Genomic DNA, 18703 nt, shown 5'->3' on the forward strand with positions numbered 1-18703 from the left:
CCCAAAAACTAAAATCAGCCAGTTTCCATTGTTTCCCCATCTATTTGCCATGAAGTGATGGGACTGGATGCCATGATCTTAGTTTTCTGAATGTTGAGCTTTAAGCCAACTTTTTCACTCTCCTCTTTTACTTTCATCAAGAGGCTCTTTAGTTCTTCTTCACTTTCTGCCATAAGGGTGGTGTCATCTGCATATCTGAGGTTATTAATATTTCACCTGGCAATCTTGATTCCAGCTTGTGCTTCCTCCAGCCCAGCGTTTCTCATGATGTACTCTGCATATAAGTTAAATAAGCAGGGTGACAATGTACAGCTTTGATGTACTCCTTTTCCTATTTGGAACCAGTTCCATGTCCAGTTCTAACTGTTGCTTCCTGACCTGAATACAGGTTTCTCAAGAGGCAGGCCAGGTGGTCTGGTATTCCCATCTCTTTCAGAATTTTCCACAGTTTATTGTGATCCACACAGTTGAAAGCTTTACTATAGTCGGTAAAGCAGAAATAGATGTTTTTCTGGAACTCTCTTGCTTTTTCGATGATCCAGCGGATATTGGCAATTTGATCTCTGGTTCCTCTGCCTTTTCTAAAACCAGCTTGAACATCTGGAAGTTCACGGTTCATGTATTGCTGAAGCCTGGCTTGGAGAATTTTGAGCATTACTTTACTCGCGTGTGAGATAAGTGCAATTGTGCAGTAGTTGCATTCTTTGGCATTGCCTTTCTTTGGAATTGGAATGAAAACTGACCTTTTCCAGTCCTATGGCCACTGCTATACTTTTCCAAATTTGCTGGCATATTGAGTGCAGCACTTTCACTGCATCATCTTTCAGGATTTGAAAGAGCTCAACTGGAATTCCATCACCTCCACTATCTTTGTTCATAGTGATGCTTCCTAAGGCTCACTTGACTTCACGTTCCAGGCTGTCTGGTTCTAGGTGATTGATCACACCGTCGTGATTATCTGGGTCATGAAGATCTTTCTTGTACAGTTCTATGTATTCTTGCCACCTCTTCTTAATATCTTCTGTTTCTGTTAGGTCTATACCATTTCTGTCTTTTATTGAGCAAATGTTCAATAAAGGTATGTCTAATTTTCTTGAAGCAATCTCTAGTCTTTCCCATTCTATTGTTTTCCTCTATTTCTTTGCATTGATCACCGAGGAAGGCTTTTTTATCTCTCCTTGCTTTTCTCTGGAACTCCACATTCAAATGGGTATATCTTTCTTTTCTCCTTTGCTTTTTGCTTCTCTTCTTTTCACAGCTATTTATACGACCTCCTCAGACAGCCATTTTGATTTTTTGCATTTCTTTTTCTTGGAGATTGTCTTGATTCCTGTCTCCATACGGTGTCATGAACCTCTGTCCATAGTTCATCAGGCACTCTGTCTATCAGATCTAGTCCCTTAAATCTATTTCTCACTTCCACTGTATAATCATAAAGGACTTGGCTTAGGTCATACATGAAAGGTCTAGTGGTTTTTCCTCACTTTCCTCAATTTAAATCTTTAAATTATAAATGCTTAGATGTTAAAAAAATTTAACTTACAATTAACAAAGTTAATACAGATAAAGACAAACAATGAGAGAGAAATTTTTAAAATGATGAAAATTTTAAATATATGGTGATCTTTATCATCTTTATGAATCATCAGATTTAGAAGTACGGTGAATTTCAAGGAGAACGAATAAGTAAAAATAAATCCACACAAAGACACATTATTTGGATAATTAATGACCCCCAAAATAAAGAATTTCTAAAACTTTCCTGAGAAAATAAGTTGCACACGAAGTCAGGAAAATTAGATAACAGAATTAACTCTCAACACCAACTATTGAAGCTAGACACAGTATAATTAATTCTTCCAAGAGGAAATAGCTATCAATTAACAATTGAGTACCTAGCAAAATTCAATAATGAGAATGAAATTAAAAACATTTTCAGACATAATTTGAGGGAGATATTCAGCACACATCTTCATCAAAGGGGTTTCTTTCCCTTTCTCTTTTTCCATTTCTCATTCTTTAAAATATGTAGTACAATAATGTGGTTTAGAATTCCAAAATTTAAAAGGATATAGCATTAGAATCTGCTGATTCTCAGCAAATCATTTCTCCCAAGCACAGTCATCATGTATTTGGAATGTGTGTGTTTTGTGTGTGTGTATCTTTAAAAAGATACATTATAAATATATAAGCAAATGTACATAAATTATTTCTGCTCCTACATTTTGATAAAACTCTGATATTTCATGATAAATGAGGATTGGAAGATGCTCAGTTGTGTCCAACTTTTTGTGGCCCCATCGACTGTTTCTCTGTCCATGGAATTCTCCAAGCAAGAATACTGGAGTGGGCTGCCATTTCCTCCTTCAGGGGATCTTCCCAACCCGTGTATCGAACTTTAGTCTCTTACATTTCCCGCACTGGCAGGTGGATTCTTTACCACAAGCCACCTGGGAAGCCCATAATATTCCATGATAGGGTTTTGTACAGTCCATTTATTACTAATATACATGAAGGCTGCAATAAGTCACCTTTCACATAAATACAAGTGGTAATAAATGTAAGACAAATTTCTCTAGGTGGAATTATTAGATCTAAAGTGTATTCCAATGCAGCCTATCTTACATCTATTTATCTCTCTACTGGAGAAAATAAAATGACAACTGCTCCTGCATCCCCATCAAAATAGTTTTCAAACAGGTTGATTATTGCCAAACTGATAGAAAAGTTTAATTTTAATTTGCATTTCTTTTATGATCTGTAACACCCAGCACATTTTCATGTTTGAAACTTATATTTTCTTTTAGGTGAGTTTTTATACCCATCTTCTATATTTGTATTTTGGGGAATTTATTTTTGATTTAAGGGCAGGCTTTATCTAAATTCAGTTAGCCCATGGTGTTGTTATGGGTTGGAAAAAGATTCTTCAATTTTTAATGTCTCTTTTGTCATTGCATATAATGTTTTTATACATGCCAAAAATTTTAATATATTTAAATATAATACTTTAAAATTTTTTATGACCTTTGCTTTTGTGTCATATTTAGAAAGGCTTTACCTTTTAGATAATATAGTTTTATTACTTATGCCAGTATTTTATCAATTTAGAATCTGTTCCTATGTAGGTCAATTGATATAATGATCTTTCATTTATTATTTATTATTTTTTTTAATTGAAACACTGTGACCACATAATACATTTCCACATATTTTAACATATTCCTGGAGTTTTTATTCTATTTTCATGATGTTAATATTTATTCATGCTTTAATATAGAAAAGTTAGTGATTTTACCATAGACATGGTCTTGTTTTTCCAATAAAATTTTGAATTTAATTTGTTAGTTCTAAAGTTTGTTTTTTGTGAGTGTATTAAATACTTATTATTGAAAAATCTGAATCTCTTATAGTTATTATATTTTGTTTCTCCCAGATAAATTATAGAATTATTTTATTAAGATTTTTCTCCAAATAAATCTTTTCAGATTTTGATTGTATCAAATGACATTCTAGTTTAATTTAGAAATAATTGACATATTTACAATGGGGAAATTTCCTTTCCAAGAACTTGGTATTTGTTATGTCTCTCTATTTAATCAAGTTTATATTTTTTTTCTTCAGTTGCATTTTATAATTTTATTCAAAAGTACACAGTAATAAAATTTGCTAAGCTAACTGTGGATACTTTTGACTGTATAAAAAGGGTCAAGCCATTTTCTCCTATTCTGAATATATATGTCATTTTTTTAATCTAATGGGAATAGTTAGGAAATCTTTGAATGGAAAAAAAGAAGAATTAAGAGAGGAATTATCCATTCAGATAAAAAAAAATCACAACTCCTTCACTCCTCATACCAAACTAAATTCCAGATGGATCAAAGATTTTAAATATTGAAAAATAAATATATTAAAGCTAAATTTTAAAAGTTTGCCCAAACATTTTTATAAACTTGTCATGGAAAGATCTTTCTAATCATGATAAACAAAGAAAAGCAAGGAAAAATTTGCATAAATACTTACCTATTCTTTATATAGGTATGTCTTGAGAAAGAAAGGCTGAAGACAAATGATTCTCCCTCTCTGTAGAGATCTCAGTCTTTAGTTCAATTCCAACAATGTTTCTAGTCAACCACGACCTAAAATTAATTAAACTTACTACTTTCTCACTTTGCTCACCTGTGCACCCCTATCGCTCTTCTTATCCAACTGAGTTCATGGTCAATCCTGATAATCGTTTTGTCTGCTTGGTTAAATTATAATCCTGGTTAAATTCATCTGTCTGTCAGGCTTCAGTCTCTCTGAATCTAAATATGATGGGATTTCAGTCACACTGCAAGTCTCACTTTCAGCCTGCAGTAACTAACTTTGATAACAAGTGGGCTCTGAATGTCTTCCAGCAGTCATGGTCCCTTCTCTTCCAACCTGGATGTCTCCTCTTTTCTCCTCAAACATCAAACCTCTGACCATCTCCTTCCACAGCCTACCTTTCATCTAATTACTTTATTCCCTTGGTCACTGAAGAAAGAAAAACAGAAGAGAACTTCCAAAAGCTTCCTTTGCCACATAAGACCACCTACCTTCATTGAGCAGCTTGTCTTGTTAGCTTGCCTCCTCCAGAGAAATTCTTCCTCTATGCTGGTTAATTAACAGTATTTTTCCATTTTGTAGAGAAGTCTGATGATTGGAAAATCTCATAACCAGTGAAAGAATCCTTTATTTTGATCAGACCTTTTCATGAAATTTTAGTATTTCACTATAAGCACAATTAATTCAGATACTCAAGACCTCTGGTAGATTAATTCATTAGACATCATGCTGTATGAACACAAAGTTAAACTGTTAGTAGCTTTTTGGGTCCACATATTGCCTTCAGCGTTGCCTTCCTCAGAAAAATATTTGAGGGACAATATTGACCTCTTGGATGTTGATATATTTCCAGCGTGATTTCTCAGATGTATCTATAAGGCCAGTTTGCGATTATTTCCCTCCTAATGGAATTACAAAATGAGCCCAATGTGAAGAATTCCATAAGTCTCAGAAAATGTCTTGAAAGCTGACTCTTTATATCTGACCCTCAGGAAATGGAGTGTGTTTCCTTTCTATAGAGGCCACAAGAGCAGCCTGTACTCATCCAACAACAGGTGACTCTGATGGATGAATCTGGTGCACAAAAGGGTCAGAAGCAAAGCGATAAATGAGTATCAGGGAGACGTTGCCTTCATTCTGAGACTGTAGGAGAACTCTTCAGCTATACCCGAGAATGTGAGTACTATGCTGAATAATTGTGTACTCAAGGAGAGAGGTGTGTGTGTGTGTGTGTGTATGTGTGTGCATGTTTCATCTGCTACTCAGCTCTTTCATTCAAGAGTAGTCTCTGATAATTACTTTGGCATTCTCTCCACGAGAGCAAAATTTCAGTGGCAATATCAAGCTGATTGCTTTTTGCTCTTCTGTGAATAGCAACCCTGATCAATCTATTTCAAAGGACAGCACTCCAGGCATACCACACAATGCAAATGTAACGTGGCAATTTGATTTTCAAGGAGCACTTCACAGGAAGCATGGCTAAGCAAGCAGCAAACCAGTCAGCTCTCGAAAATGTATTTTATCCAACCCAGTGAAGAGTCCCAGAGTAAAGGAACCCTCTTAACTTTCTGTAAAACCGATCATACCCCAAAGATTGAAACTGTCTCATTATTTGTAATCTTTAGCTCATAAGCGGCAGTCTTTGCCTTTTCTGAGCATGAATGGATGCTCTTAGACATGCTGAGGGCCCTGGAACTCCACTCAAGAGCTCCACGACTGGGTTCTCCTTCCCACTCCCAGAGATGTCAAACCTGTGAATATACGTCATACACCACGTTTAAGACCGAGACAATAAACAGAACTTCATGGAGTTCCCAGAGTTCCCCGTACAGGGTGTAAAATACTGGAAATGAGACAGGCTGTTTTGAATTACCAACAGAATCTGGAGGCAAGAAAGAACCCTACCAGAGCAAAGCAGGACTTAATTTCTAATTAAGGGGTCCTTCTTCCAGGCCCCCTATTCCATAAACCACCATGGGGCATATGGATCAGTAGCTGTCACTCCAAAACCAACTCTTTAAGTTAATTCTAACTCCTTGCTTTAAAAATCAGAATAATTTCCTCTGGATCAGTCAGAATGCTTGTATCTTCCATGCACAGACCCTAATCAAGTCTCAGGTTCAGCCATGAGTCTTTTTGTGCTTGAACTGCCATCAGTTTTCTCCACCATGAAGACCATCTCTCTGGTCTGGCAGTGTCGCATGGCTCCTCTACAGTCTCCTGGCTGCCCTCAGTTCCCATGTCAGTTTGCTCAGCTTCCTTACTTGGTCAGAGCAGTCATGTGACCACGCTCTGTTAGCTCTCTCTGGGGTTTACAGCAGCAGTTCTCACATACATTGTTCTCAGGACCCCCAGATACCCTTAAACATTTCTGAGAATCACAGCGTAGATGTTTGTTATATCTGTCAATATTTATCATATTGAAACTTACAATGGAGACATTGCAACCATCTATTTGTGAAGTAAAAAATATTTAACCCATTACATCCTAACAAAAAATTTTGTGGAAAATAGCTAGATTTTTCAAAACAGAAACACATTTTAGTGAGAAAAGTGATATATCACTACGTTGTTGCAAAGCTCTTTAATGGCTGGCTTAGAGAAAGGGTGTTGGATTCTCATTTCTGCTTCTGAATTCACGTTGCAATCTGTTCTTTTAGTTCCAAGAGAAACTGTGGCCTCACACAGCTGCTGTGTCCTTGGAAAAGGGAGAGTATTTTAATTGCTTTGCTTCAGCTAATTTTGAATTTTCTTCTTTGATAAAACACCAAATCTTGACAAGTGGTGACTTCTTAAATGCTGCTTGCAGTGGAGAAACTGAAGCCCTATCAGTGAGCTTCTTTTACTCCATTACCCTGAAAGTCATTGGCTTGTCTCGTTCTTGAATGACTCTTTTACCTGTGCATAGTATTGTAACATCATATGTTAGTCATCTGGAAAATACTGAATAACTGATTTATGTAGCTCTTACAAATATTGATGATTTCATTAATGATATCAAAATATATTTATTATTATAACTACAGATTTCACAAGAAAAGTCAAGTAGTGAGAAGCTGTTAAATCTCATAGTTGTGAAGGTAATTATTCCAAAATTTAATTTTCATGTAAAAACTCAAATGTTATCACTGATAACTCATACTGACAATTTTTTTTCTTTCTTGTTTTTTTTTTTTTTTTTACATACCAGGCTTACTTTACTCATTTTCAGTGTAATATCTGTCAAATACCCAGATCTGTATAACTATAGTTTATCTACTAATCATTTGTTGAAATAAAATATTTGTTGTTGTTGTTCAGTTGCTAAGTTGTGTCCAACTCTTTGTGACCCCATGGACTGCTTTGTGACCCCATGGACCCCCACCAGGCTTCTTTGTCATTTACTATCTCCCTGAGTTTGCTCAAACTCAAGTCCACCGAGTTGGTGATACCATCCAACCACCTCATCCTCTGTCGTCCCCTTATCCTCCTGCCTCAATCTTTCCCGACATCAAGGTCTTTTCCAATGTCAGCTCTTTGTATCAGGTGGCCAAATTATTGGAGCTTCAGCATCAGTCCTTCTAATGAATATTCAGGACTGATTTCCTTTAGGATGGACTGGTTGGATCTCCTTGCAGTCCAAGGGACTCTCAAGAGTCTTCTCCAACACCACAGTTTGAAAGTGTCAATTTTTCAGTGCTCAGCTTTCTTTATGGCCTAACGCTCATATCCATACATGACTACTGGGGGAAAACTGGTGCATTGCAAAAACATTGGCCAGTTTTAGCTCAAAACTCAGTTACAGTGTTTTCCCCATGATAACATTGCACTTCACTATTGAGCTGACACACTCTATGGGTAATTCCTGTTTCATCAGACAATGTTAAAAAAAGACATACAGTCAAGGGTTGACATTTAATAATAATTAATACTATTTTCTGCCTCATCAAGGGCATTCTTAAGAGAAAGTGGCAATCTTTTTCCTTTAGCCACAAATGTGTTATGGTGAAAAATAGGATGACAACCTTCATGGTTTGGTACCACTCTGTTTATGCTAATACGTGAGCCATTTTACCCATTATTGCTAGCATCAGTACTGTGAAAAAGGCAAGCAATGCCTTAATATTATCATGACAAATGTTTAGACTTCATGGACCATGTGGGACTTTCTCAGGAATCCTCAGGGCCCATGTGCCATGCCTGAAGTGCTGGCCTGATACAGGGCATGCCCAGCACTGGTTGCATACTAAAAGAATGGAAAGATTATTTAAATACTGTTGCTCAGGTCCCAAGCCAGGCTGATTAAGTCACAGCTGTTGAGAGTGGGGCTCAGTATTTTTTTTAAAAGCTTCCTAGGTGTTTCTACTGTCAGTGAAGTTGAGAAACTTTGGTCTCAGTGGTATTTGAACCTGTTTTCAAGTGTTTGTTCCTATTTTAAATTTTATTATTCTGGCTTTTCCCAAGTTCTTTGATGTGCTAAGAATACTTACCATTCTTCCATCTCATTCAAATTTTAAACTCTGTAAGAAAACTTCTTAGACTTTAAACAAAGAAGATGATAAAGCATTAATGAACTATCACCTAGTTTGTACAATTAATTGGCATTTTTTAACCTTATTGCATTGCTTTTTATTAAAAGACAAATATAAAAATAAAAAGCTTATCTCCCATTTGTTCTTAAAAAATAATCAGGGGACTAGGTTAGAGTAGGTAGTTTTAAATCATTCTTTTGTAATTACTCCCATAATGGGAATGGTGATCAAAAGGCTGTTCTCTCAGAGTAAAAGTATTTGAATCACAAAGATTGCAATCCCCTGCCTGTACTAGACCTAGAGGAGTATCAGTGCAATTTTAAAACATGTCTAACAATGCATATATTTTAAAATGTTTCCTTCTTGGTTCATCACAGTACTTTATCTTGAAGCCGTTTGGTTTATTGAGAATTTATTCTATTCTTTGTATTTTAAAATGATTATTGATTGCTATATGAACTTGTTCTTGGTAAAGTATCCACATGGTGGGTTTTTTTTTTTTTGTATTTACTGATAAGCAAAGAAAATCATATTGTGATGTATTAAATTCCTTCTTATACATAGAACTTTTCTCGATTTTGAATTTTACTGGGTAGACTATTCTAGCATCAATGGACAAAGAGTTAAGCCTGTTGATATAAATATGTGAAAGCTCTCTATAAGGGACAGGATTTCCTGATAAATATTAGACCATAAAGCAAAGGGTAGCAGTATTATAAAAATAAGTTTTCTGCTTATGACATCTTTTCCTACGAAAAAATATAAAATCCTTTTAAAGATAACTTATCATTTTTTATGCTAACCCTCCCACACCTGAACATACTTTTCTTTTTCTTTCCTTCAAAAGTAAAACAAGCCAAGAAAGTCTCAGTGACACCAAGGAAGCTAATGGCAAAAATCCATGGCTGCGGTCTGTGCGCACTAGCCCTCTAGCCTGGTTGGTAAAACTATTCACAAAATGTCATTTGAACACTTTACTAGATGGAACTTAAGATGAGACTAGGAGGGGAAAAAGTATTTTTCTCCCTTCATATGGACTGTAGTTCTGAGCTGTTATCAAGCTGTCTCATATACCACCAAAGAGTGACTGATAGTCAGAGTCCGAACGAGAAGGAGAGAATTTCTCCAGGTCAGAAGAAGAGGATAATGATGTTTTAAGAGTATATCAGGAGATTGATGACATAGAGAGGACTTTCAGGCAGGCAAAGGAAATGGCTGGAAATAAACGTCTTGAGTTGTGCTAGTTTTCCGCCGTTGCTTTCAGAGCTGCCACAGGGAACAGCTTCACAGCCTTATTGACCATGAAGCCAGTAACATTTCCATTAAAATTTCCTAAATTAACTCTCTGGATGCTTGTAGACAAAGAGCAAATGGTCAGGCCTGAGGTTTCACTGACTTAACAATATTTGCTCTTCTTTTATTTGTTATTATTAGTTTCACTCTCTTTTAAATGATCAAATAAATTATTTAAGTTATTTATTTAAACTATCAGTACATCAAACTTGTATGAAACAGGGAAGGAATATGAAATCCTATGCTCCCTTCAACGGACCGCATTTACCTTGGATTGCGGTCCCAGGCTCTCTGTTCTCCTCTTGGACCCCTGAGAGGGGACTCCACGCAGGGTGAGTGTGAGCTCCCTACACTTTTATCTGCGACCATGCCTAGCACCATTATCTTGGGGAAAAAAAGTTACATCTGCATATAATTTTGTATCTTTTTGTCTTTTCTTCCTTACAGAGTATTACCCAATGATAATACCTGTCCATCACCATCTCCTGGAGTTCACTCAAACTCACATCCATCGAGTCGGTGATGCCATCCAGCCATCTCATCCTCTGTTGTCCCCTTTTCCTCCTGCACCCAATCCCTCCCAGCATCAGAGTCTTTTCCAATGAGTCAACTCTTCGCATGAGGTGGCCAAAGTATTGGAGTTTCAGATTTAGCATCATTCCTTCCAAAATGGACTGGTTGGATTTATGTTACAGATATCTTATTTGAAATATCTTGGCTTATTTCCACTTTTATAATCCCTTTTCTCCCTCTCTGCCACTTTTCCTGTTCCTTGATTCTCATCCTTATTTCAGTTATAGGAGAGAGTCATAGATCTGTAACCATTATTCATCATATTGCTGGGAGAAATATCAATAACCTCAGATATGCAGATGACACCACTCTTATGGCAGAAAGTGAAGAGGAACTAAAATGCCTCTTGATGAAAGTGAAAGAGGAGAGTGAAAAAGTTGGCTTAAAGCTCAACATTCAGGAAACGAAGATCATGGCATCAAGTCTCATCACTTCATGGGAAATCGATGGGGAAACAGTGGAAACAGTGTCAGACTTTATTTTTTTGGGCTCCAAAATCACTGCAGATGCTGACTGCAGCCATGAAATTAAAAGACGCTTACTCCTTGGAAGAAAAGTTATGACCAACCTAGATAGCATATTCAAAAGCAGAGACATTACTTTTCTGACTAAGGTCTGTCTAGTCAAGGCTATGGTTTTTCCTGTGGTCATGTATGGATGTGAGAGTTGGACTGTGAAGAAGGCTGAGCCCCGAAGAATTGATGCTTTTGAACTGTGGTGTTGGAGAAGACCCTTGAGAGTCCCTTGGACTGCAAGGAGATCCAACCAGTCCATTCTGAAGGAGATCAACCCTGGGATTTCTTTGGAAGGAATGATGCTAAAGCTGAAGCTCCAGTACTTTGGCCACCTCATGGGAAGAATTGACTCATTGGAAAAGACTCTGATGCTGGGAGGGATTGGGGGCAGGAGGAGAAGGGGACGACAGAGGATGAGATGGCTGGATGGCATCACAGACTTGATGGATGTGAGTCTGAGTGAACTCCGGGAGTTGGTGATGGACAGGGAGGCCTGGTGTGCTGCGATTCATGGGGTCGCAAAGAGTCAGACACGACTGAGCGACTGAACTGAACTGAACTGAACGATGTCTCAGGTGTAGATCTTTTTCACAGTCTTACTCTGAGATAGGAATTATCATTTCCCCCAGCCTGCTGATATTGAAACTCAAGCTTAGAAATAACATGTGAATTGATGAGGTTGGTAGGTGTGGAGTCATGGGTGGACTCAAGCTATACTGCCTTTCCCTGCAGAATTAGATTCTTGACCACTCTGCCTGTGAAGCTGTCTCTAACCATTGCCACAGAGTGTTCTTTAAAAAAGGAAGTTAATATTAGTTATTAACTGACATAGATTATGTTAACCTCAAAAGAATTACAATGTATTCCAAATAGCAGAAGTGTCCCTTAATGGTCCTTTACAACACTGTGATCTGTAGATTTATCCATCTTGAAGTCATTTGTGTTTTTTATACTTCGCATCTCACGGAGCAGAATTTTCAGAAGTTTGTTGTTCACCCCATTAAGTCCTCCTCCTTTTAGACCTCTAGAAGTTCTGCGCTCATCACTCCTTTCAGCGTCACAACAGCTCTCCGAGTTGCTGCCTTCATCTGGGTTCACTCCCTGCCCCTCTTGCATTATTGGCACCTGTCATATCTCATCTCAGCTTTGACTTTCGGAGTCGTAAACCAGTCAGCACTGTTGTCTCCTCTTCTTCTTGATGTCTCTAATTGCCCTCCTTTGGATCCTTTCCCCATCAACTGTATTCTTCTGAAAGTACAGATCAAACAGATTTCACAAATTATTTCTGATATGAAAGCTTTGTTTGGGAGCTATTGTGAAGGATGGATTAAAAAGGGAGTTACATCTAAAAGTCTCAAAGCTCTTGGTGTAATTAAGAGGCTATGAGGCCTTGCTGGGGGGGGGGGGGAGGGAGGGGGGGGGGGGGGGGGGGGGAGACGGGTGATTAGTAAAGGAACACTCTTGGTGTTAGCCCACTCTGTGGCCTTGGCAAACACTGAAGGTCTTTGGGTCTTAATCCTTTTACTTCTAAGAAGAAAGCTGTAATGACTACCTTTCCTTATTGTTTTGAACATTAGAGGAAATACATTCATTTAGACGTAAAAGAAGTACTCCAAAAGTTGTAGTTATTGCAATCTAGATTAGAAGCAATTGTGTTAAAAAAGGAGGTATAGATAATGAAAGAGAAAAGAATGAAAAAGCCCTCCAAGATGTTTATCCTGAGAGACTAGGATAAGATTAATATACCTTGGATTATTTCTGGCCTTTGAGATTTCTGGCTTGTTCCTAACCTGCCACAATATATGGGGTTTTGATTCTCATTTGGAAAAGCTACTGTTTTTTAAAAGATATAGTTTTGATAACACTGGCCTATTATTTATCAGGTAACTATGCTATCTGTGCATTTCTATATGTAAGAAGATAGTACAGGTGGGTAGTGACTAGAGAAATTGAGAGTTCGGCAAAGGGGTAGGAGGAAGAAAGACAGGAGTAGTAGGGGGAGATGGTTTTTTATTTTTTTGATTCATAGCTTACACTTGGGTTTGCTCCCGGGTGTTTTTAAGTAGTGTACAGATTTCCTGCTGATTATTGATTCCACTTTATAATATCTGTATTTTATCATAGTTTGTTGCCTAAAGTTGAGTAAGCAAGTGATAGATTTCTTTAAAGTGTTTGCTCTCCAAGAAGACATTGATTCCTATTATATTGTGGCTTAATTCACAGATACTTCCAGGGAGGACCTCTGTTCATTGCTCAGGTTCAAGGCTCTAGCCATTTATCCTTCCCTAGATTATTCTTGCCCAAAGGAGAGGTTTCACCAATAGAGCAGCAGGGTCAAGTCTTACATTATAAACAATATTGATTTAAAATTTGCATTTCTCCCTGTCAGTACTCATGCTTCCAGCTTACAGTGATGTACCCTGTCAAATTTCTGTAATACATTCCATTGCCACTTGAAAAAATATATTAGAAGGACTAACACCAAGTACATACTTTCTACAATAAGATTTCAATACCTCGATGCTTTCTGGTTTTGCCTCCCCCCACCTTTTGTATCCTTCTTGTAGATTTGGTAATCTATGTGCTCTGTGTTCTCTTTCATCTTCCAAGTATCCGACATTCAGATTATACCCACGGTTTCACTTGCTGGTGTACAACATCCTTCAGTGTGTTTTCATCAGGGCTTTTAACATGTATTTTGAAAAATTTATGTAACCTGCCTTCACTTTTCTGTTTCCTCCCACAGTTCAATTGACCAATATATTACACAATCTAGTCCTTCCTGTTTTCCTTAAATACTCTATAGGTTCCCTCAGTACTCTAAACTGAGCTTTGGAATCTAAAAATCTTCCTTTTTTTTTTAAGTTGGCATCCCAGAATTTTTAATTCAAGAATTCTTGCCCTATTTTAATTGACTTTATCAGAGCTAATTTGAATCTTGTTTCAGCTGAAGTTCGTGGGTGTGTGTGCTAAGTTGCTTCAGTCATGTCCAACCCTGTGACCCCATGCACTGTAGCCTGCCAGGCTCCTCTGTCCATGGGATTCTACAGACAAGAATACTGGAGTGGGTTGCCATGCCCTCCTCCAGGGGATCTCCCTGACCTTTCATAATTAGTACAGTGAGCACACGTATTTATTTCTTCACTTACTCTTGCCATTCATGCCTTGAAAGTTTAGGCTACAGTTATTAGGTATTGTCTCAAGAAACACCAGTCAGTGTTGGATTTGATTCTTCAGTCTATTAGCTGGAATTCTTCAGTCTATTAACTGGACCATCAGCCTCTCCAGCAGTGGGGTACTTTGTGCCACTGAAATCCTTCTAGCCAAATGGCTACAGTTCCCTGTGTCTCCTCTATGATCATCTGATACATTTGTTTTGGTAGGGAAATCACATCCTGAAGATTTCACAATGATTGTTAATTCTAGTCATTTATAACTCCAGTTCCTTCTATTATATACCTCTATTTCAGAATTCCCTTCCTTAACTAACATTAAAACAACATTAGCTAGAAGGTGAGCTGCATCAAGAATACCTGTGTTTTTCTTGTCATCAGGAGGTCACCTCACTCTCTTGTTTACCCTGCAACCCTGAGAGATTATATCTTGTGCTTCTGATTCTCTCAATCAATCAGTCAATCTCAGATTTAAAAAAAAAGGCATATCATGTCATTCTGGTATAAATGTATAAATTTTTGTAATGAAAAACTGCTTAGGAACTCCTAAGTTTAAGACCATAGACTATAGCAAACATAAACTTGATTTTTATAACTGAAGTTATTTTGGCTACTGTCAGAGTAAATGTACCTTTAGTGACCATTCATGACTGGTTTTTTGTTTTTTTTTTCATGACTGTTGAAAATAGGGAAAGAGACAGGAACAGCAACAGGAGACCTCAGACAGATGTGCCCCAAACTACACCCTCGGGGGAGCTGCCTGCGGGGATCTGGTTAGAAACAGGTGTGCAGACATGAGGATGTGCTTTTCCGCTTGTTTCTCCTTTCCTCTCCAGCCACTCCTCTGATCTACTCAGAAAATTTGTTCTAAAAGCTCTGGATTGGCTATGGGGGTATAATCAAATTCATTGGATATTTGAACTGATCATCTTCTCACTTTCACTGTATAGATACATCCTGGGAAGAATTTCACAATATACAGAATATTTTATTTTAATAAAGCAACTGGAAAATCAGTGTAAAGAATTATTTAATATTAACACAATCCATTACCAGAAATGCTGTGGAAATTCAGAAAAGAAGACATTGATTGGTATTACTTAGAATTTTCCAAATAATTTTCATACAATGGATAGGATACTAGTGAGACATAAAGAAATGAGATTTGGGGGAGGCAGTTGTTCTAGGCAAGGGGGACCACTCAAGCTAAGGCAGAGCTGGGACTTTCAGGTCACATATTCAGAGGGCAGGAAGCAAGCCCACGTGATTGGTTGGAGGCCGTAATTTGAGAATGGTACGAAGTTGTATAATGAAAAGCAGATTGAGTTAAAATCTTGACTATGAAATGAGGTGAGATGAGACCCAGTCATTCAAGGAACTAGATCTAACCCTACAGAGCACTACCAAAGAGTTTTAAAAGAGATGTGTCTTATAAAGGTTAGTCTATGAGCACAGTACTGTACAGATTGAAACAGGAAAGAAAATGATGACCTGTCATAGGTTGATGGTAAAGGTCTAGACTAGTACAACTATTCTATTGTTATTTGTAAAAGTAAAGAGATGTGAAGCACACTGCAAGGGGAAAAGCTAACCGTGCTTGGAGTCTGCAGGGGAGCCAAGAAGTTTGGGACAAGAAAATGGTAAGGAAATTAAGAAAGAGTTCACAATGTTTAATACAATTTTTCCTTCATTGTCATTATAAATTGTATAGTTGGGGCAAACAATCAAATGAAAAAAAAATTGTACTAGATCCTTCTGGAGAATTGAATGTAACTAAAGAAAGGGTCAATAGTTTTAAGATATGGACCTGTTTTGATTCTGTAACTCAAGACCTAAGTTGTAAAACTTAGTCAATGATCCTGTTTACTTATACACTGAGTAACACTTTTTGTGATTTGTATATTAAAGATAAAACACAATAAACTTTAATAAATGGGATTTCAAAATGTCATTAGTATTAGTTCATTAGTTTGATTAAATTTTTTTTATTCCAATGAAAAACAAAAGCAGTATTCTGTTTCACTTTTGCTGCATTAGTTTAGGACAAAGTCCTAATTTTCTAATTTTTTCCTTCTAATGTAAGAACACGGATCTGATTCCCTTTTCCATAACATTCTCTGTGATTGACTTTCTAACAAAGGCCTCTGTGACTCTACTGCTCCTGGGGTGAGAAGGGGGTTTCAGATAGAACCTTAACTGAAAGAGGAATTATCTTGCTGCCCCAAAGACTGCACTTTTATAGAGAAAAATATCTTTTTTCTCTAAAATATTTCCTGTTACTCATTATCAGATACATACCTCACTGGGTAAGAGGGGTTAATAGCCACCTGCTTGCTGTCTTATTATTTCCTGTCAATTTAAATATAGGCTGGAAACATAATGATATCCCTAGATTCATTGCTACCATCTCCACCGACAAAGAGGAGGACATGATGAAACACTTCTATGCTGGTTCCCCCCAAAGCAGGCATGCGTGCAGAGCTGCTTCAAACACTGCTGCTTCATTCCATTCATTCATCTGAGCTTAATGGAACAAAGTATACATGTAGGTATTGAGCGTATTACAGATACACATGCTGTACAAAGGGATTTCAGAACCTACAGATCTGCTTCACTGCCTTCAGATGTGAGGAACTATCTTATTTGAATGATGAAAGTAGTTAACACTTACTAGGTAGCAGGGACCATTCTAAATATTTTTAACATATTGACTCCTTTAAGCCTCACAATAACCCCACTTTATTATCCCCATTTTCCAGATGAGGAAACTGAAGCTTGTAGAAGTGAAGTGACATTTCTAAGGGAAGCAACAGAAACAAGATTGTTAAAGCCTGGCATTTGTTTTCAAGAATCCTGAGCTCCTTGAGCAATTTGTACCAGGGTAGGAGACCAGTGCCTCTGAGCAGCAAAAAAAGAACTGCAGAGAGACCCGGCTATGATCACAGAGTCCACAGCTCTGTCAAAGTCTCCGAGGGCCTCAGAAGCAACAAAGCTAATCTCTAAGGGACCAGGTAGATCTAGGACAGGAACAGAGGCCTCCAGGGTTGGTAACTGGTGGAGCCTCCCCTTGTGATCAGCTTTGGGTGAGTCTCCACATAGCGAGGAATTTTGAGGACCTTCGAGCAGAAGGCTACCAATAGTTCTTGAGGTGGAATTTGCCACCAGGTGGTCAGAATGAGGCTCAGAGACTTCACTAATTTTGTCTTCAAGTAAGCAACACTTTTTAGGCCACAGGAGTTTGTGGATTCATTTGAGTAGAATCATCATTCATTTGAGTAGATTCATCCTCATTTGAGTAGAATCAACTTTAGAGCCGCAAACAATTCACTTTTCCACCACCTGCTTGTAAAAGGTCATCAAAAGTATCAAGTAGAGCAAAGATAATCACAAATAGCTCTTTAGGGGACTTCCCTGGTGGTCCAGTGGCTAAGACTCCAAATCAGGTGCCCACGTTCAATCCCTGGAACGAGATCAGGGAACTAGATCCCACATGCTGAAGCTACAGATCCCTAGAGCTAAGACTTGGCACAGCCAAACGTAAAAATATTTGGGAAGCAGTGCATGTATTATACCTTCCCAGCGTTCCCACATCATCATTTTCCTCAAAAGCTAGGCTTTCAAGAATCAAGTGGGTTTATTTTTAAATAGAAAACACCATAAGTGAACAACATGAAAAAGCAACAGTATATCTCCTAAGGGTACTAACTCAGTTCAGTCCAGTTCAGTTGCTCATTTGTGTCCGACTCCTTGCGACCCCATGGACTGCAGCACGCCAGGCCTCCCTGTCCATCACCAACTCCAACTTGCTCAAACTCATGTCCCTCAAGTTGGTGATGCCATCCAACCATCTCATCCTCTGTCGTCCCCTTCTCTTCCTGCCTTCAATCTTGCCCAGCATCAGGGTCTTTTCATATGAATCAGTTCTTCCCATCAGGTGGCCAAAATATTGGAGTTTCAGCTTCAGCATCAGTCCTTCCAATGAATATTCAAGAGTGATTTCCTTTAGGATGGACTGGTTGGATCTCCTTGCAGTCCAAGGGACTTTGAAGAGTCTTCTCCAACTCCACAGTTCAAAAGCATGAATTCTTGGGCACTCAGCTTTCTTTATAGTCCAACTCTCACATCCATATGTGGCTACTAGAAAAACCATAGCTTTGACTAAACGGACCTTTGTTGGCAAAGTAATATGCTTTCTATGTTGGTCATAACTTTTCTTCCAGGTACTAACTACCACAGTGGTAACCAGGTACCACAATGATATCTGTTTTTACATATTATCTTTCACTTGCATAATTTCATGCATTTGCAGTCATACCTTGTTGACTGTTCCATTTTTTTTTCTGAGCCCATGGATGCTAACGCAGCAGATTATCTTCTAAACTAGAAAATAACAGAAATGATACTATTCAAATGCTCATCAATTATTGGACTGATGCTCCCTCCACTCTTATTTATTTATTTATTTTACCACCACATGTCTTTTTTCCCCCCCTGAATTGCCTTGAGTTTTCCAAATAACCTGGGCTTTTCAAATAGTTCAGACTTATTCTGG

Source organism: Oryx dammah, unplaced genomic scaffold (genome assembly GCF_014754425.2).
Source record: "Oryx dammah isolate SB20612 unplaced genomic scaffold, SCBI_Odam_1.1 HiC_scaffold_11081, whole genome shotgun sequence".
In the NCBI taxonomy this organism is placed as follows: Eukaryota; Metazoa; Chordata; class Mammalia; order Artiodactyla; family Bovidae; genus Oryx; species Oryx dammah.